This window comes from Microtus oregoni, unplaced genomic scaffold (genome assembly GCF_018167655.1).
Source record: "Microtus oregoni isolate MIOR12 unplaced genomic scaffold, Mior012 000011F_ref0000422, whole genome shotgun sequence".
Classification (NCBI taxonomy): Eukaryota; Metazoa; Chordata; class Mammalia; order Rodentia; family Cricetidae; genus Microtus; species Microtus oregoni.
This window is the reverse complement of record NW_024543070.1, coordinates 52,353,610-52,374,615: the sequence shown is the minus strand read 5'-3', so window position 1 is coordinate 52,374,615 and position 21,006 is coordinate 52,353,610. Positions and strand designations below refer to the sequence as shown.

At 45.0% G+C, this 21,006-nt stretch overlaps 1 pseudogene; it reads left to right on the top strand.

Annotated features, from left to right (window-relative positions):
* The window catches only part of LOC121453232, a 41,958-nt pseudogene extending 21,353 nt beyond the window's left edge, over positions 1-20,605 (top strand).
* The last annotated feature ends 401 nt before the right edge of the window (positions 20,606-21,006 follow it).

The following is a 21,006-nucleotide window of genomic DNA, read 5'->3' as shown; positions in this document are numbered from 1 at the left end:
ATCCACACACACGTAATACATACACACAAATAACTAAAATAATTTTTAAGACCATTTTAATTCTAGAGGGCTGGGGCTTGCCTAGCACGCATGACGCCCAGCTTTGATCCCCGGCACCACATATGCCAGACATTATAGCACATGCCTATAATTTTAGCATTTGGGAGGTGGAGGCAGGAGGATCAGAACCTCCTTGGAGCAAGTGGGCGAAGCCTGAAGATTTCAGGGGTCCTTGTGAACCCCAACCCTTCAGCTCCGGGCGTTTGCACATCCAGTCCCACCCACCCCACAAGTGATCTTATGGCTGCAAAGAGAGTTCAATTATTACACCTTTATTGATCTTAAATTACGGACCCATTCTCACTCCCCTCCTAGATAGTTCTTTGATTGCTGAGGGTGCAGGCAGTGGCTGAGCAGGAAGGGGCAGCTAGGTGAAGATTTGCAGGAACTCTTTAGACCAGCTATGTCTGGGTCTCTCCTTAGGGGAACTGTGCCGGAGCCTCCCCTTGGGGCTGTGATGGGGTCTCGCATGGTGACCTTGCTGGTTCCTCTCTAAGTGTCGGCTCCTCTCAGAATGACTGCTTCTGCTGTCAGAGGGGCTGTAGTGAGTTCTCTGAGAATGGCTGCAGTGGAGTCCGGAAGAAGGCCTGTGGAGCCTGGACCTAGAGGGACTGCGGTAGCCTCTTTCAGAAGAACTTTGCCTTGTCCTGCCAGAGCATCTGGAAGGGGGTATCTCAGAGAGAGTACTATGGCTCCATTCTGAAGGACTGGCCCATGTCCTCTGGATGGGACTGAGATGGCTCCTTTTGGAGGGGCTGCAGCATCTCTGATAAGGGGGACTGTGTTGGTTCCTCCCATAAAGACCAAGCCAACCCTTGGGGGAGGGATTACGTCCCCTTCTCTCTCGAGGGCTACTAGGGGTACTACTACGAGGGCTCCTCCCTGAGGAACTGCGAGGCCTTCTCCCAGAAGGGCTGGGTTGGCTCCTCCCTGAGGGACTGCGACCTCTCCCCTTAGAGAGCCTGGGTGGGCTCCTGTCAGAGATACTCTGAGGGGTTCTTCTAGAGGGACTGCCATCCTTCCTCTGGGAGGGACTGCGACATCCCCTCACTGAGAGGCTGCTAAGGGTTCTGTCAGAGGGACTCCTAGGCTTTCTCTGAGGACTGTGGTGTGTTCGAAGAGATCTCTCAGACAGGCTGTGATAGGTCCTGTGTTGTTCTTGCTCGTGTTTGAAGTGACTCTGCATGGTTCTCTTCAGAAGGGAGTCAGGCACGAGTGTCTCTTGGACCTGAAATTTGGCTCCTACTTTAGAACAGTTCTTAGACTCTGGACTGAAGAATTCATAGTTTTTCTTTGTTCTGCTGTTGACATTTAGAACTCTACTCAAAGGCTGTAGGATTGGAGTAGCTAGGATAATGACATTCCTCTCAGAAACAATGTTCTTCGCCAATTCCAAAGGTCTGGGTTGGAGAGAGCTCACTTGTTTTGATTGTTGAGCTTGGTCACATGTTTCCTGCAATCTGTCTTCTTTCTTAGGGGTGGAACCCATGAACTTTTGCTTGATAACAGGAGTGCTGGCCCCTCTGCCATCTGTTAAACAATCATCCTCGTCTTTTTCTTCGGGGTACAAGTTTTTGCTTGACCACAAATTGTCTGGACTAGCCCTGTCCTCAGGCTTCTGTCTGGTGATAGCCATAGCTCTATGTGCTCTTTGGAATGCCTGCTTTAGGCCCTGAGAAAGCCGCTGGATGAACCTGGGCTGGGAGGATTTCTTCGGTTGTCTCTTTGAAGAAACAGTGCTGGTTTGAGTGGTTTTGATACTCTTGCTTCTTGATGGATCTGTCAGTGTTCCAGAAGGACACTCTTCTGTGGGTCTACTGTTTTTGTAGAGCTTTATGTTTTGCTTTTTAAGTTCCTTGGTGATTTTCTTCATTGGATATTTTAAGTCTGAGGTCTTACTGAGTCTTGACTTAGCCCATTTTTCATGCTGGTTACTTTCAGAGTCACTCTCTGACGCGGAGAGAACCTCACAGAATTCATAATGCCCAGAGTCTTTGGCTTTTGTCTTCCCTGCCACACCATGGCTGCCCCATTGCTTTTGCCTCCTGTGAACTGGTACAGAAGCCGGAGACTGGGAAGATCTGGACTGGAAATCTCTTGTAGAAGTTGGACTCTTGGAAGCTGGAGTATAGATTTTAGCTTTTCTGTGTGATGATGAGGAAGGGTTCTTCGATGTGTCTGCTCTGTTTCTCCCACAATCCTTTGAGACTTGAGGTCTTTTTCTAATGTACAACCTAAAACCAAGATGCGTCTGGATCTCACCACGGCCTTCAGGGGTTTTTATAAGGTGGGTCTGTGGGTAGACGAGAATGTAAGCAGACTGGGACTTATGACCACATCCACATTCTGAAAATAGGCCGCACTGCAAGCAGATGGGGTATTTCTGGACAAGACCCGACTCTGAGGGTGGACGGACGTTGTAGGGTATCTGACTCCGTAAGAGTTTTGCTGCTATCTTTAGCTTTAGATCTTTAAGCTCTTCTGAGAGCTCGGTATTGGTCTGGGAAAAATAACTTGACTCGAAGGAGTGGTGAGTCTCGGAAGTTCCTGTTTGTGAATCGCTCTGGGAGATATTACTCGGCTCCCTGGAAACAGGATCTTCCCTACTGTAAAGTATCCTGAAAGGAGACTCTGGCTTCCCTAAGGCAAGAAACTGGGCCCCTGTACATGAGACAGGCACGTGCTGAGTGACTTCCTGGAATATATCACTGAGTTTTGAGTTCGTTTTCTTTAGTCCCAATCTAGTCCCAGAGTACTGCTGTATTATGGAGGATGTGGATCCACGTGTCCACATCTTTAAGGGTATTCTTTTCTCGTGACCATGGCCTAAGATATGTCTCTGAATATAGTTTTTGACCACTGACGTCTGTGAAATTGTCCTTGGGCCCCTCTCTAGTAGGCTCTGGGAAAATTCCATCAATTCAGCTGGAACCCCAAATAAATTCTGAATCGATTGGCAGATACCCATAGTGGCTCCTTCTGTTAAAAACGGTTGAGAACAAAGCTTTCTTTCCATAGTGGTTCCCAGAACATTCCCCAGCATCAGCATATTGGAGAGGTACTTCCTGGGTAGTCGCTGCCTACAGACATGGCTTTCCCAGATGTTCAGTTGTCTGCCCAGGAAAGAACGAATAGAGTTTCTTCGAGCTCCTAATCCTGCCTGAAACTCCGAGGGTAGTAATCTCAGTGGATACGGAGAATAGCTCTGCAGTGTATTCCCAAATTCTTCCATTTGCTTCTTTTCGGTTGATTCCTTAGTTATGAAATCCATATCCCAGATCTCAGGATATAGGGATCCCACAGAGTTCCCTGTTTTATCAGAAGGAAGGACCAAGGGAAGAGCTGGTGACCGTATCCTAATAGTGTCTGTATAGGACTCTGGAGACTGCAAAATGCCAACATTAAAGTTCTTCATAGTCCGGGCTCTTGACACTTCCGGCATTCCAGAACCCTGAAGGGGCCCTAATTCGCTTGTTTTGACAGAGCTTGAAATGAATGGGATCGGAGGGCTGCTTAGGAACCTAGAGAAGTAATTCTCTGCTTGTAACTTTTCTGATGTTATCATTTCTGAATCTCTGTTCTGAAACGCCCGTCCTTGATTCAGATCCATTTCCAGTACTTTAGGAGATTCTCTTTTGAGTCCTACAGATTTTCCAGCCTGAAGCCTTTGCTTGTGAGTTAATACTGGAGGTTCCTCAAGTGGAGATGTTTGCTGTAAGATTAATTCTGGAAAATTTTCTTGAATATTTGCCCTTAGAGTTCGTTCTATAGGTTTTATCTTGTCTTGAAGATGTGGTCTTGGGAGCAAGTTCAAAGGATCCTTTACTTGAATTCTTGATCTTGTGGCAACTCCTATTGGTTCTACAGCCTGAGGACTTGGTCCCGGCGCCAGCTCTTCGGATCTCGCAATCAGAAGCAGGGGCTTGGGATGCAATATTGTCTTTATCACTTGAAAGCCTGGTAATTCTATCATTTCTAAAATCTGATGTGTTGGCTCTGCAATTAATTTCTTAGTTTGAACATTTTGTAGCCAAAGTCTTGGAGCAAACTCTGAAACTATCATATCATGCAGTTTGGGAGTCAAATCAACATATTTTGACCCTTGAGAGGTCGGCTCCGGTATCATCACTGACTCTATAACTTGAAGTGGTGGTCCAGGAATCACTGTCAGAGATTTAGAGACTTGAGGAACTTGAAGCTGTGTCTTTGCAGGTTCTGTCATTTGATTGAGTGGCTTTGGGCTGACCGTTACAAAGTTTATAATCTGATCCAGTGATTCTATTGGAGTGGCGTTCACTTTTTCAATGCTTGTCTTCTGGGGCGTTGGTAGACCACTTCCTACCTCTTCTGTCTGACATTCCTCAAACGGGAGCTCTACAGAGGCTGTATTTCCCACAACTTGATTGGTTGGCTTGGCGGCCAACTCTAGGAATTCTTCCCTTTGCAGCCATGGCTTAGAGATCAAACCTACAGATTCGGGAATCTGAGGTCCTGGTGTTATCCCCGGAGCAGAATCTGGAACATGATAGAATGGCCTTGGTGACGAGGCTACAGATTGTTCCCTTGGGGATCTTTTCTCGGAGCTCCCCATCACAGGTTCTAAGTCTTGAGGATATGGCCGTGGAGATTTTTCAACACATTCATTCTCTCTGTTTACTGGCGTTGAAGACACTCTAAGAAATTCTTTCCCTTGTCTTATCTTACAAGTTAGCCCCGTCATTTCTGTGGCATGATTCTTGAGGTCGAGGGTCATTCTCTTAGATCCTGTGGCTGGTTGGGTCTGTGACTGCACGAAATCTTTCACTTGAGGCCACGAACAAGAAAGCAACTCCAGGGTTTCTAGGCTCTGGTAGTTTTTTTGTGGGGTCAGTTCTGAGGTATTTGAACCTTTTTGATCACTTAGTGTTGGAGTCAGATCAGCAAATCCTGGCACTTGAAGCTCTGGCTGCTGCGGCATCCCCAATGATTCTGTGACTGTATCCGTTGGCTTGGAGGTCAACCTCATAGATTTCTCTGTTGTTTCTGTGCTTTTGTGTCCCAACCCTTTCATCATTTCTGAAGATCCCGCATCTTCTTGATAAACGGGCAGCGGAATATAATTTACCAATTTAGGGGCTTGGTACCTGATCTTCGTGTTCATCTCTGCATAGTCCACCAGGTGGTGTGCTGGTCTGCCTGCCACCTTAGAGGGTTCTGTGATTTGATCATTTGTTTGGGGAATTTGGTTCCCAAATGTCACATTTTGAAGGAATGGACTTGGTGATAAGCCCACAGAGTTTCCACTTTGTGGCAGGAACAGCAATGGTTGTTTGCTCATCTCTGGAAACATTTTATCTTCAGGCAGTGGTGTTGGTAAAACTTCCACAGAGTCCACACCAGTTGACTGAGGCTTCGGAGTCAACATGGGTTGTGCAGTTTGCTGCCGTGACCCAAATTGCTTCTTCAAAAATGGGATCTCTTGAAACTTTGCCCCTACCGATAAGTTAGATGGCTTCACACCTTGAAAAGGGGGTCCGGGGCTCAATAGAACAGGTCTTGTATACTGAGATTCTGATCCAGGGGTCCATGCAAAGGACTCTATGTTTTGCAACTGTGGCCCTGAACCAAGCTTCGCTAAATTTATGCGTTGTAATTCTAATCCTGGATTCAATTCAGAAAAATTCATACATTGTTCCTGTGGCCCAGGGTTGTATTCTGCAGGTGCTATACCTGCAATATTTGACCCTGGAGTTAATTCAAGCCTTAAATCTTGCAAGTGCTGTCCTGGGTTAACCGTTATAGGCATCTCTCTTTGAATTCCTGTCCCTGGGTTCAACTCAGGAAACTTCATACCTTGATGTTTAGGAGCTTCTAAATGTGGCCCAGGGTTGTAGCCCATAGAATTTGCAGACTGTGATTCTTGTCTTCGAGGACATGCAGAAGAATTCACATTTTGCAAATGTGTTTGGACACTGCACCAAACAGAATTTACACACATCATTTGTGCTGCTGGAAATGTTGTACCAGAATGCATTCCTTGAAGAAGTGGCCCAAGATTATTCCTATTAGAATGTTCACACTGAGGGTTTTGGCTTGGAATGCATGCAGAAGAATTCACATTTTGAAAATGTGCTTTAGAATTGCACTCAGTGGAATTCATACACGGAGGACTTGGCTCTGGGGTGCATATGGAAGAATTTACACACGGAGGACTTGGCTCTGGGGTGCATACGGAAGAATTCACACACGGAGGACTTGGCTCCGGGGTGCATATGGAAGAATTTACACACAAGTTTAACTCCACAGATTCCCCATTTGGGGACTTTGACTCCACTATCAAAGATTCCATACTTTGGAGCTTTTTCCCATGAGCCAACTCAGATGGCTTTTTATTTTGTGGCTGTGATCCTGAATTAAAGTCCATTGCTTTTATGCCTTGGGATTTTATCTGTGTTACCAGCTCGGGAGATTTTATACTTGTAACATGATGTTCCATAGAGTTCACATCTTGAAGTTTCATACCCAAGATCTGCTCAGCATATTTCAAATCTTGTAAAGGGGACACTGAGTCCAGCTCTACTGATTTTGTGCCTAAAAACATCTTCCTTGGGGTGAAATCAGGTTTCTTACCTTGTAACTTTGAACTAGGTTTGCTTTCTACCAGTTTCACACCATGAACCCTCTTCTCTGTAAGGATTTCAGATGGCATACCTTGTAATTGTGGTCCAGGAGTAAAGCCCATAGATATGACATCTTGGACCTTTATACCCATGATTGTCCTTGAAGATTTCAGATCTTGTAACTGTGGGCCTGATTCACAGTCTTCCATTTCCATTTCTTGGGACTTTGTCCTCAGACCTGGATTGGATTTTATACCTTGCCACTGTGACCCATGTTTACAGTCTAGCTGGACACTTTGATTGGCAAATGGCTTACCTTGACTTGACGTGATACATTTCATATTTTGGGACTCTGTTTCAGGTGTCAAGTCAGAACATTCTGCACTTTGCCACTGGGGCCCAGAGTTGATCTCAGATTTTATATCCCAAGGCTTTGTCTGAAGTGCTAACTCAAAAGATTTTGCACTTTTTAACTCCATACTGCTTTGTGGTTGTGCCCTTTGGCTTAATACCCCATAGTTCGCTTCTGAGGCCTGTGACTCTTGTTTAAACACTAAAGATGTCACAGATTGAGGTTGTGTTCCTGGGGGTGACCCTAAGGTCACTTCTTGTGGCTGCATTCCAGGGTTCAATCCAGGAGAGCCTGTGACTTCTAAGGGAAACCTGGGTTCAAATGTGAATTTTATATTGTTAATCTTTGACCTTACGTTTGGGTCACATGCTTTCATACTTCTAAACTGGCGCTCCGATTTAAAATCAATAGTTTTGAACCCACGAGACTGTTGTTCCGGCGTTGACCCTGTAGGTTGTTTACTTTGTAACTTCAGCCCTGTAATCAACTCATTAGAAGTCTTCACATTCTTTAGTTGTGCCAAAGGGTTTAACTCTTTAGCTGTGACATCTTCAGATTGTAACCTAAGATTCAGCATAGATTTCTTAGCTTGATAGCCAGATGCTGGGATCCACTGAACAGATTTTGTATTTTCAAGCTGTAATCCATGGTGTAATGCCACACTTTTTACACACTTAGCCTTTGGCTCTGATCTGTGGTGTAATGCCACACTTTTTACACTCTCAGCCTGTGGCTCTGATCTGTGGTGTAATGCCACACTTTTTACACTCTCAGCCTGTGGCTCTGATCTGTGGTGTAATGCCACACTTTTTACACACTTAACCTTTGGCTCTGATCCGTCGTGTAATGCCACACTTTTTACACACTCAGCCTGTGGCTCTGATCCGTGGTGTAATGCCACACTTTTTACACACTCAGCCTGTGGCTCTGATCCGTTGTGAAATGCCACACTTTTTACACACTCAGCCTGTGGCTCTGATCTGTGATGTAATGCCACACTTTTTACACAATCAGACTGTGGCTCTGATCCGTCGTGTAAGGCCACACTTTTTACACACTCAGACTGTGGCTCTGAGTTTTCCCCTTCTTGTAACTCTGGTTTTGGGGATGCCCCAGGGGTTTTTATGTGCTGTACTTTTGGCTCAAGGTTAAAATCTGCAGATTTATTCCCTTGAAGTTTTGGCCTTACAGTCGTTTCAGGTCGCTTCACACCTCCCAGCTGTATGGATGGTTTCTGTTCTGTAGATTTGACACCTTGAGATTGTGACCCACGATTTAACCCTAAATACTTCACGCTGTGGAACTCAGGTCCTGGTATCCACTGAACGGATCTAACACTTACAACTGATGGATCTTGGTTTTGATCCACAGTTTTGATCCCCTGAGGCTGTGGTTCTGAATTGGATGTGACGTTTTCTCCTTTCTGTATCTCTGGTTCTGGGGACAACTCAGGTGTCTTCGTATAGTTTACTTGTGATTCAAGGTTAAAACCCACAGATTTTTCTTCTTGAAGTTTTGGCCTTACAGTCGTCTCTGATGGCTTCACACCTCCCAACTGTATAGACATTTTTTGTTCTGTAGATTTGACACCTTGAGATTGTGACCCATAATTTAACCCTAAACACTTCATGCTGTGGAACTCAGGTCCTGGTATCCACTCAATGGATCTTACCCTTCCAACTGGTGGATCTTTGTTTTGATCCACAGTTTTGATTCCTTGAGGTTGTGGCTCTGATGTTAAGTTCAAAGTTTTTGTTTTCTGAAGCCCTAGTGCTAACGGAGAGGTTTTTACTTGCTGTGACTGTGGCTCAAGATGCAACCCTACAGATTTTTCTTCTTGAACTATTTTAGACCTGACAGTCAATTCAGAGGGCCTCACACCCCTCCATTCTGTAGACGGCTTCAATTCTGTAGGTTTGGCACTTTGAGATTGCAACCTCAAGTCTGACCCTACCCATTTCTCACTTTGAAACTCAGATATTGGTATCCATCGGACGGATTTTGTACTTCCAGTGTGTGGCTCTGTGAGCACCATGGTTTTCACATCTTGAAATGGTGGCTCTAACATTGGCTCTGAGACTTTCACCTGGTGCTCCTGTGGCCCTGGAGTCACCTGGCATGGTTTCATACTTGGCACCTGGGGTTCATCTTGGGCCTCTTCAGGTTTTACACTGTGAACAACTGGTTTAGGAGTCGATTCAAATGATGGTGTATCTTTAAATTGTACTTTAAATTTGATCTCTTTGGGTTTTTTATCTGCAGGTTTGGCTTCTTGACCTGACTTCATGGATAACACATTTTCTGACTCAAAATGCTTGCTCAGCTGGTCTAAAACCCCACCTTTCCACTCGGGTGATCTTACAGTTATCTGGTCATCCTGTCCAGGCTTGAGAGTTAAATCCGTAGGCGCCATCCCTCGACACGGTTGTGTTGAGACTAAATTCACAAGTTTTACTCCTGGGATTCCTTGTGTTTTGGCTATATTCACAGGTTTTAGACTTTGTGGCTTCAAACATGAGATAATCACATGTTTCCTACCCCGCATTTGTGACTGTGCAGTCAGTTCCTTGGGTTTTAGACCTTGTAGTTGAGGCACTTGCAACACCTCCATAAACTCATCTTGAAACTGTTTACCTGGTACAAAAGTCACAGGACTCTCTTCTTGCTTTGGTTCAAGTTTCAAACCCATGGCATTTAGATCTTGCACATGTGTATCACGGGCCAGCCCCACAGTCTTCAAATCTTGAATTGTTGAACCTGGAATCAACTTCACAGTTTTTGTACCATCTGACTGGGAGCTACATGGGGAGACCACTGTAGATTTTATCCTCTCTGGACATTGTCCTAGAGTTAAGACCGCAGATCTCCTATCCTCTAACTGTGGTCTTGAAGGTAGTAACTCAGATTTTAAACCTTTCAAGTTGGGACCCAGGGGCAGCTCCTCAGGTTCTTTATCTCCTGCTTGTTTCCCTGGGGTTAACAGTATAGCTTTGACATTTTCCCTCTCTGACTTTGACCTTAACTCCATAGATTTCACATCTCCCAAATGTGGCCCTGGTGTTAACTCTTCCTGCTTTGATGCTGTGACCTTCTCCACACATTTTATATGTCCCAAATGCTGCCCAGGGATCGATTCAGAAGATTCTATACCTTGTGCCTCTGGTCTTCCAACCAACTCAGAATGGTCTACACTTGCTAGCTGTATCCCAGGAGTCAATCTCACTGATTCTGCCATTGGTATCTGTGGCCCAGAAGGTAGTTTATAAGACATCTCATCTTCAAAGCTTGGTGCTTGATTCCTTGTGACATATGCCCTGTCTTCAAACAGCGTCTCCTGTATTATTAACTTTGGCTTCATCCCTTGCCTCCCTGGCTGTGTGGTAAACTCAAACATTTTTACACACTCCAACTGTGGCCCCGAGTGTAACTCTGAAGTCGTCACACCTTGAGATTGAGTTCCTGATGTTCCATCAAAAAAATTGACATTTTGCAGGCACGGCCACGAGTTAAAACTCACCTGCTTTGTATCGTTGAGCTCTGGGGTCATCTTCGCTAGCTTTGGATTATGTATCCCCAACTCTGGAGTGATAGAATGCATACCGTGAAACAACGGTCCTGCAGTTTGCTCCCCAAATTTTACCCCTTGAGGTCTTAGCCTAGAAGCGAACTCAGACACTTTGGTATCTTGTTGCCGCAGTTCCGGGTTTACCTCCTCAGATATCACGCTTGGATATTGTAGTTCAGAGGCTGGTATTGTGTGTTTCCTGCTATGAAACTCTGATACTTCCATAGGTAGAACAAGTTTCCTATCTTCAACCTGTGGCTCTTGGCTTAATGGCAAAAAGGGTTCTGGCAAAAGTCCCTGAGACTTCCTATCTTGAAAGTGAATACCTGGTATGACCTGTGTACATCTGAAACCTTGGTGCTTGGGCTCAGGGGTCAGATCAGAGAATTTCACAGCTTGCAAGCATGGTCCTACATTTACTTCCACAGGCTTCACATGTTGCAGTTTTGCTTCTGGAAGATTTGGCCCCGGGATATAATCTGATGATCTGATTTCTGGTACTGGGGAACGTGATCGTGCCTCATCAGATTTCACACCATAACGTGGGGGGCCTGAGATGACATTTCCTCGTTTTCCCCCTTGGTAGAACTTTGGAAATCTGACACTTTGCAGTTGTGGCCCTGGAATCAACCCAGATTTGATACTTAGCTGCTGTGGTCCTAGATTTAAATGCACAGATTTCACTTTCGGGGGCTGTGTCTCCTCAATCAGTTCCTTCGGGGATGGACTTTGTGGCCCTGACTCTGGCTTTGTCTTTTCAGGACCTACCTCTCCTAGAGATGACTGTCGTGTTACATTTATAGAGTCTTCATTTTGCAACTGTGATTCTGTATCCATTTGCCTAAGTTTGACTTTGAGCTGGGGCCCTGGGATCACATGTTTAATGTGTGGTTTGGGTCCTGTAGTTAGTGTGATAGTCTCTACAGCTAGTACAGGTGGTTTACCAATTACTTCCCCAGATTGCAAATGTTGAGCCAAGGACTCCGATTTCTCACCTTGCACTCCTGGTTCTAGACCCAACTCCAGAGATTCCATTTCTGAATATGGTTCTATCATGGCCCCCTGAGTATCATCAACTTTAGGTAATGTTAATCTGATAGTCTCTCTGTCTTTGTATTCTGGTCTTAGAGTTATTTCTGAACACGATTCTAGAGTCCCATGTAGAAACTTCCCATCTGAGTAGGGATGTGGTTCTGGGGCCATCACCACTGAGTTCATATTCTGCACTTCTGATTCTGGTAGCAAATCCAGAGCATCTTTAATTGCGTTTTGTGATTCTGGAGTCTCTTCCATCTCTTTTACAACCTGGTTCCTAGTTTCAAGAGTTTCTTGGAGTGGTGGTGAGTACATCTCCATAGAGTCTGAGGTTTGGCGCAGTGGCGTCAGCCTCATTCCTAATGATGATTGTGTCAGCTCAACAGATTCTTCCACCTGATGACAAATGTCAGAGCCCACTCTTTCTTCTGGGGCTTGATGCCGTAGGGCCAATTCTGCAGGTTCCAGGAAATGATAACTTGGGTCGGGGTTCACTTCTAAGGATTTTACCGCACAAAGGTGTGTGCTTGGGACCAATTCACTAAGATTCACACTTTCCACCAGTGCCTCGGGAATTAAACTCCTACCTTCTACCAACAGAATCTTTCTATCTTCGAGCAATGGTACATGGGCTGTCTTCTCAAAGCTGGTGCTTTGTGAATATGGTTTTCGGGTTAAGTTCACAGATTTCTTATCTTCAAGTGATGGTCTTGGAGCCAACTCCACCATTTTTGTATCTCCTTGTAACTCCTGCGATAGGGCTGAATGAACAACCCTTTGCATGCCTTGAGTCTGTGAACCAGGGGTCAAATGTACTGATTTATCACTTTGCACCTGTGGACCTGGGGCCAGCCAAGCAGACTGTGTGTTTTGGAGTTGTGCTTCAACTATCACTTGGCCAGATTTCACATCTTGAAGTTGAGATTCAGGGGCTGATGGCACAGATTCCTCACTTTGCAACTGTGGCCTGTGGGTTAATTCCTCAAACTGCTTAATCAGCTGATGCAATTCTAGGGTCAAATCTGTAGATACCGCTCTTGAGGTCGGTGGTCCATATTTTACTTTTTCTGGGACTAAAGCCATGGCTATGTCCACAGATTTCATATTTTGCAATCTTGGATCTGGGATTAGGTGCTCAGATTTTACGTTCTGTAATTCTGGGGATAAATTCGTTGAATCCATAACCTTAGGCTGTGGGATTGAGTTTTCCCCCAAATGTTTCATTTCCTGAAGTAGTGGTGTAACTGGCACCACTTCCGCTTCTGTAACGTGATGTTTTTGGCTCCTTCCTAGGGGTATTGTACCTTGATCTAGTGGTGCTGTGATTGTTCTCACAGGTTCCACTATTTGATTATGTACCTCTGTCATCTCTACAGAATTCTTCATTTGGGGCTGGGTGTCAGAGGTCCCACCACTTTCTGGGATTTTGTGACTTTGCCTTGGGCTCACTTCAGAATAGTCTAAGTCTTGGTGCCGTGGGGTAAACTTTGAAGGGTCCATGACCTGCTGAGACAGTCCTGGAGTCGATGACACACCCTCTGCGCCTTGATGTTGTGGAGTCATCCCCACAGAGTCTCCAGCTTGAACCTGGAACCCAGAAGGCAAGTCCAGAGGTTCTTTGACTTGAGCCACTGGCTGTGCAGTCAAACCAGGAGGCTCTACAACTTGGAGTGGTGGGATCATTCCCACCCCAGGTGGCGCCTGTACTATCGGGGTCACCTTTAGAGCATGCAGGGATTGACCTGATGGTAGCAGAATCACTCCTGATGACGCTAGGACTGTAGACGGTAGCTGTGGAGGTATGCCTCGAGATTCTGCTGCTCCTCTTGGGACAGTAGAAGTCAGAACGTCTGGCTGGGCTGGCAGTGTGGTCAAATTTTCAGTTTGGATCAAAGCCCTAGGTTCTGTAATGTGTGGCTCTCCTGGTGGAATTTTCTGCATGAAATCCATGGTTTGTTGTGCCACTGGGGTTGCTTTTGTATAATCAATGGCTTTAGGAAGTGCACTTGAGCTAATTTCCAATATATTTTCATGTATTGGACCGGGAGCAATCCCAATGTGTTCTGTGGCTTGATTCTGTGGGCCCAAGGTCGTGTTCGGTGTTCCCATGACTTTATGCTGAGGCTGGGGGATCACTTCCACAGTTCCCAGAACTGATTGCTGTAGCCCTAGACTCTTATCTTCTGGTGGTATTTCTTGGTGGCCATGCAGTATATCCACCTTTGCAGATTCCATGACTTGGTATTGTGGCTTTGGGGCTATTTCTGCTGGTTTTATGACATGTGGGTATAATTCATTAATCATCCCCATAGAATCCATGATGCGAAGCAATTCCGCAGGAGTTACCTTCATATTATCTGTGACTGGACTCTGTCTTGAGGCCATACTCTTTGATTCCGTAGCTGAATACTGTTGAATTTTTACTGTTTTTGGTTTAATTACTTGATCTGATGGCTGAGGAGTTAGATTCACTGTTTCTGCTTGATTTGGTGGCTGCGGGGGAAACCCCACGCAGTCTATCACCTGCGCATGTGATTCTGGGATCATTCCCATCAAGCCCATAACCTGAAGCAGTGCCACTGGAGTGACCTTTATGCTGTCCGTGGCTGAGCGTGGTACCTGGGCTGTCAGTTCCACGTCAGTTACTTGTGCCCTTTGTGGCTGTATCCTTTGTTCTGGAAGACCGAGGACCCTCTGATCTATATTCAGCTCTAACACATGCCTTGGATCCTTTTTTATTAAAGCGTTTTCTTCCCGAACTATGTTAATGGGAGCTGGAGTGCCCATTGATATAACTACAGGGTTGTAGCTAAGAACCTGGTGGTCATTCGCAGACTGTAACTGCTTGTTTGAGGTCAGCGTCTGTGACACTTCCGTCCTGCTTAATTCAGAATTCACCCCAATGTTTACATGGACATGAAACGATGGAGCATCTGGAGAACTGTTGGTATTTTGCTCAGCCCTCTGAGGGAGGAGTGTAGGTAACTGAGTTTTGGGGAGCCCTTGTTCAGGGACTCCTTGTACATTCATCAATTCGTTACGTATTTCCCAGGATTTCTTCACAGGCAGATGCACCACTTGTGCCCGCAAAGTCGAAACCTTATGTGATATGTGTCTTTCCAGTTCTCCTCTGACTATAGGAGAGAGCTGGTGTGGAGCCCATACTAGGGGGACTAGGCTCTCATTTAAAAGAGATTTCTTAAGATCTGTCTTCTGTAAAGTAGGCAGGGATGAGCCCCGGCTCCTGGGAGCAGGCGGTTCCTTTCGGGAGAGAGCAGGGAAGCTATGGCTCCGGAATTGCCGCGTTGCTCTTCCAGGAAAGACTGGAAGGGATGGGTTCGAGCTGTCACTATATGATACAGAAGACATGCTGGAGTCAGAAGAACGGTTTCCCGTCGTACCCACAATGTCAGAGCCGGAGGAAGACCAATCTTGGGGCTCTTTTAAGGTTTTCGTAAGTGTTGACCTGACAAAAAGAAATGTTTTCATTTTCTTTGGGATCAGTAGGCATAAAATTAGTAAGAAGAGAGAGAGTGGTTGTTTCAAGTTCAAAACATTTTTGGTCTAAGGGAGAGATGAAAGGACGGGTTGCATTCACAAACATCAGTTATTTATGTAAAGAATCCCTCCACCAAGAGCAAGATGTGTGAGTCAGTGAGGAAAGGACATGCTGTACAAAGAGAGAAGCTGAGTTCCATCCCCAGGACCCACATGAAAAGAAAGGGACACAGTGCCCCAGTGCTGGGGAAGCAGAGAAAAGTGGATACCCTGGGGCTCACTGGACAGCCAAGGCTAATTATCTCAAAAATCCAGCTGCATGGCTCCCCAGAATGACACCCAAGTTTTGCAAACACATACATGCACACACACACATGCACACACGCACAACCTGTGCTTGCCATTAAGAAAGAAGACCTGTGTTCGATCCCTAAGACCCACATCTTAGAAGGAAAGAACTGACTCCTGTGGCTTCTCCTCTGACCACCATGTACATGATGTGGTACACATGTGCACACATGCACAAAAATAATAAATAAATACCTAAATAAATGTGATGTGTACACACACACACACACACACTCACACACACACACTTTGGGGCCTAGAGATATGGCTCAGCAGTTAAGAGTAGTGTCTGCTCTTCCAGAGGACCCAAGTTTGCTTACCAACACCCACATGGTAGTCTACAAACATTTGTAACTCCAGTGCCAGGGGATCCAATGCCCTCTTCTGGCCTCTGTGGGCATCAGTCATGAATGTGGTGCACAAACACACATGCAAGTAAAATACCCATATAAAACATGGAATAAATAAAGCTTAAAAAATTATTCTCCATTGCTCAAACTCACTTTTCTTTTACCTCCCTCCTTTTACTCCCTCTCTCTCTCCCCTACCCAGAAACTCTGTTTCCTGACCTTGCATTTTCCAAATGATGGAAGATCTTTTGAAAACTCCTGTCTATGGATCTGGATATATATTCCTGGCTCCAGCCAGTAGAGTGTCCTGAAACACTGAACACAAAAGGGGATGTCAGTAGAATTGAAGTGATATTAAAGTACCAGTAAGCCAGCCAATAAGAATAGGAAGTTAATTTAGGAAGGAGGCAATTGCTGTCACAGTAAATGAAGTAAAAGTCCCAGGATTTTACATACAGCATCTACGGTTAAGATGGTGTTGCAGCTAGGATTTCCATTGTTGTACTGAAACACGATGACCACAAACTTAGCGGGACAGGGTTTGTTTCAGCTTACAGTTCTCAGGTTACACTCCATTGCTGACGGAAGTCATGGTAGGACCTCAGGGCAAGATGGACCCAGGAGGCAGCAGCTGATGCAAAGGCCGTGGAGGAACCCTGCTTACTGGATTGCTTTCATGGCTTGCTCACCCTGCCTTCTTGTGCTACTTGAGACCACCAGTCCATGGGTGGCATCACCCACAGTGAGCTGGACCTTCCTATATCAATCATCAATTAAGAAAATGTAGCTGGGCAGTGGTGGCACACACCTGTAATCCCAGCACTTTGGAGGCAGAGGCAGGTAGATCTCTGAGTTCAAGGCCTGTCTGGTCTACAGCGTGAGTTCTAGGATAGCCAGGGCTACACAGAGAAGCCCTGTCTCGAAAAACCAAAAATAAAAAAAAAAAAATTAAAAAAGCAGCACAGGCTTGTCCACAGGGCAATCTAGAGAGGGCAATCTCTTCCAAAATGATGCCAGTTTGGATCATGTTGACATGAAACCAGCCATCATGGTATTTGTCATAGGACAGTCTGAAGACAGACTCTGCTTACCATGTTAGATCAGCTTCAATGATATTCATCATTCCAGCTTTTTTCAGCTGTGAAACTGTAATAGGAGTAAAGAGACCATGAGCATAGTGACTATTGACATCATCTAACAATTAGGGGAGCAAAGATGAAGTCACATCGTGAAACTGATGAGTGGTACGGCCCAGCTATCAAGTTTTGTTTTGCAAGCAAACTATACTGTCTTCATCATGTACTAGAAGTGACCCCGGAATGCAGTAGTGAGGGACACAGAGGTTCCCAATACATCTTTTCCTTTAAAGATGTCTACCCCACATCCACATCCGTGGTAGCGAAATAAGGAGATGGACCTCCCTCACCAAACTCTTGGTAGTTAATTTTTGCCCATGCCATGAAAATGTATGGGACAGAGAAGCATGAGGAAAGCAAACAATGTAGGAATTATGGAGCTGTCTGCATGACTTTGGAAGTGAAGATGTCAGAAAGATGGGGGTACTCTCCAGGAACACCCTCTTTTTCCACTTTCTTCCACCCGCTGTTCAAGACTAGAGTTTGAAAGCATGGCCCATGGTTGATCAGTCACCAGCCTTGAGCTGATCAGTAAGGGAGAGAATCATTTTGACCTGTAAGTTGATGTTTCTGGAATTTTTCATGTTTCTTCGAAATCTAGAGAAACACACAAAAAGAAACAAAGTCAGGTTTATGCTCTAGATTGGGGGTTTTATGGACAACACTTCTCACCTTATCTATGGGATAGTGACACATTTTATATCAGGTATCAACACGGTTGTCATCTGTAACCATATTATTAGTTACCATCTCATCGAATTACGTGTGAATAATTTATTAAGTATACTAAGGGACCAGCAAGATTGCCCTGTAGGCACAGGTGTTTGACACCAAGCCTAATGACCTGAGTTCCGTCTCTGGAGCCCACAGAGTAAAAGAAGAAAAGCAATTTCCACAAGTCGTCTTCACCTCCACACGCGTGCCATGGGCATTTGTACATGGATTACACACATACAAATTAGTCCTAGATTATTGTGTGTATGAGTCCTGTACTCTAGAGACTTGCATTCATAAGGAAAATAGCCAACCAAACAGGTAAGATGCCATGTGGGAGCCAGCAAAACGACTCAGTGACTAAAGATACCTGTGGCCAAGCCTTGGCAACCTATGTTCAATCCCTATGACCAGTATGGTACATGAAAAGACTCTTTCAGGTTGTCCTCTACTTCCACATACCCCTGGCCCCATGTCATACGCACACATGTACACACACACACACAAAATATAATTTTCATTTTGTTTTGTTTTTGTTTTTCGAGACAGGGTTTCTCTGAGAAACCTGGCTGTCCTGGAACTCGCTCTGTCGATCAAGCTGATCTGGAGCTCACAGGGGTCCCACTTCTGCCTCCTGAGTGCTTACAAATGTAATTTTTAAAAAATGGGGTAACTCACTCAGGATAGTGTTTTCTAATTCCAACCATTTGTATGCAAAATTCAAGATGTCGTTATTTTTTACTGCTGAATAGTACTCTAATGTGTAAATGTGCCACATTTTCTTTATCCACTCTTCAGTTGTGGGCCATCTAGGTTGCTTCTAGATTATGGCTATTACAAATAATGCTGCTATGAACATAGTTGAACAAATGCCCTTGTAGTATGATTGAGCATCTTTTTGAGGTAACCCAGACCCAAAAAGATGAATATGGTATGTACTCACTCATAAGCGAATACTAGCTACAAAGGGCATTGAGCCTATAATTCATGATCCTAGAGAAGCTAAGTAATAAAGTGAACTCTAAGAAAAACATATATAGATCCACCTGGAAAGTCGAAATAGACAAGATCGCCTGACAAAATTGGGAGCACGAGGTGGATGGAGAAGGGAGGGGAGAAGGGGAAGGCTAGGGGAGGAGAGGGGTGAGGAGAACTTGAGAGAATGGGATAGTCGAGATGAAGGAAGGACAGAGATGAGGGCAAGGAAAGAGATAGCCTGATTGAGGGAGACATTATGGGGTTAACAAGAAACATGGCTCTAGATACAGGAATTCACAAGGATGACCCCAGCTAAGACCCTAAGCAATAGAGGAGAGAGAGCCCAATCTTAATTTGCCCTGTAGTCAGACTGATGAATATCTTAAATGTCAACATAGAACCTTCATCCAGCAACTGATGGAAACAGAGGCAGAGACCCACATCGGAGCACTGGACTGAGCTCCCAAAGTCCAGTTGAAGAGTGGAAGGAATGAGAATATGAGCAAAGAGGTCAAGATCACGATGGGTTCACCCACTGAAACAGTCTACCTGAGCTAATGGGAGCTCACCAACTTCAGCTAAACTGGGAAGGAACAAGCATAGGATCAAACTAGTCCCTCTGAATGTGGGTGACAGTTGTATGGCTGGGGCAGATTGCGGGACCACTGGCCCTACTGCATGTACTGGCTTTTTGGGACCCTACTCTCTTTGGATGGATACCTTGATCAACCCAGATATAGTAGAGAGGGCCATGGACCTTCCCCAAAGCAATGTGCCTTAACCTCTCTGAGGATGGATGGGGTAAGGTGGGAGATATGTGGATGGAGTAAGAGGAAGGGAGGGAGTGGGAATTTGGATTGGTGTGTGTAATGAAGGGAAATAATTTGTTTTCTTTTTTAAATATATAAATAAAGATGGGGTGGGGTAAATGTCATAGAAATATATCAGCCGAGCTGTGGTGGCACACACCTTTAATTCCAGCACTTAGGAGGCAGAGGCAGGTGGATCTCTGAGTTCAAGGCCAGCCTGGTCTACAGAGTAAGCTCTAGGATAGCCAGGGCTACACAGAGAACACTGTCTCAAAAAAAAGAAGAAGAAGAAGAAGAAGAAGAAGAAGAAGAAGAAGAAGAAGAGAGAAAAGAAACAGAAAAGAAAGAAAGATATCATTGAACACAGAAGACCACGATTAATTTCTTAAGAAAGAATGGAAGAATTGCCATTTGGGGTAGATATCAAAGAGTCAGTGGCTTTTCAAGAGACTCGGTTTTATGGACATGTTACTAGTATGCAGATTCTTATTCTTTGTCTTCTATTGGTTACATGGATCCTGTTCTTACCCAGCATTCAATAGTCAGTGCTGCTTGCCCATACAGATCCCTACTTTCCCCGTCTTCTCTAGAACATGGATCCAAAGGCTCCTGGACCTATGCTTCTTGGATTGCTACTTATAGGACTCAGATAAGTTCTTTTAATTTTACAGGTTCGGGCTGAATTGATTATCACGTGTCAAAGAGTGAGAAATCTGGTATGGGAACAAAACAAAACAAAAACCCGAGGAGCAACAGTGAAACCTCAGAGGCCACCCTGAAATCCTAAGTCACGCCAGTGTCAGACTCTAGAAAAATCTGGGTTAGCAAAAGAGTTGGGGCAAAGAATGCCCTGTATAAAGTAACTAAGACCTTATTTAAAAAAAAAAAAAGGTTCTCAAAGTGTCACATGCTCAGAGGAAACAAGGCGCCCTTCTCTGGGAACCCAGACTGTGTCCGTGGGGAAAGAGAAGCAAGTTGCAGTCTGGACTCCTCGCTGATCTCTTCTTTACTGCCGAAGCAATGTTACCGCTACCCTAAGCTCCCACGGCCACGATTTCCCCAGTGGACCATAACCTTGGGAGACTGAGCAGAACTGAACCTTTCCCCCAATTAAGTCACTTCTGTTAGAGCAGTCAGGGGACAGGAAAGGAGCTAAGACAGTGGCAAATAAAAAAGAGAAAAATAAAAGTGTATCATTTCTCAATATGGGATGTGGAGACGGACGCAAATTCAAATGTGGGGTGCTGGAGAGGTGGCTCAAGCGTTAAGAGCGCTGGTTGCTCTTGGAGAGGACCCAGGTTTGGTTCCCAGCACCCACACTGTGTCTTCTAACTGTAACTCCAGTTTCAAGGGACCTGCTGCTGTCTTATGACCCCTGAAAGCACCAGGCAACATGTGTTGTCATGTACACAGGCAGGCAAAAATCTCATACACAGAAAATAAAACAATTCTTATTTTTTTAAAAAAAAATTCAAATGTGAAAAATAATGTGAATTTTTTGTTGTTGTTTTCTTTCTTTTTTCTTTTTCTTTTTTCTTTCTTTTTTTTTCCGAGAGAGAAGG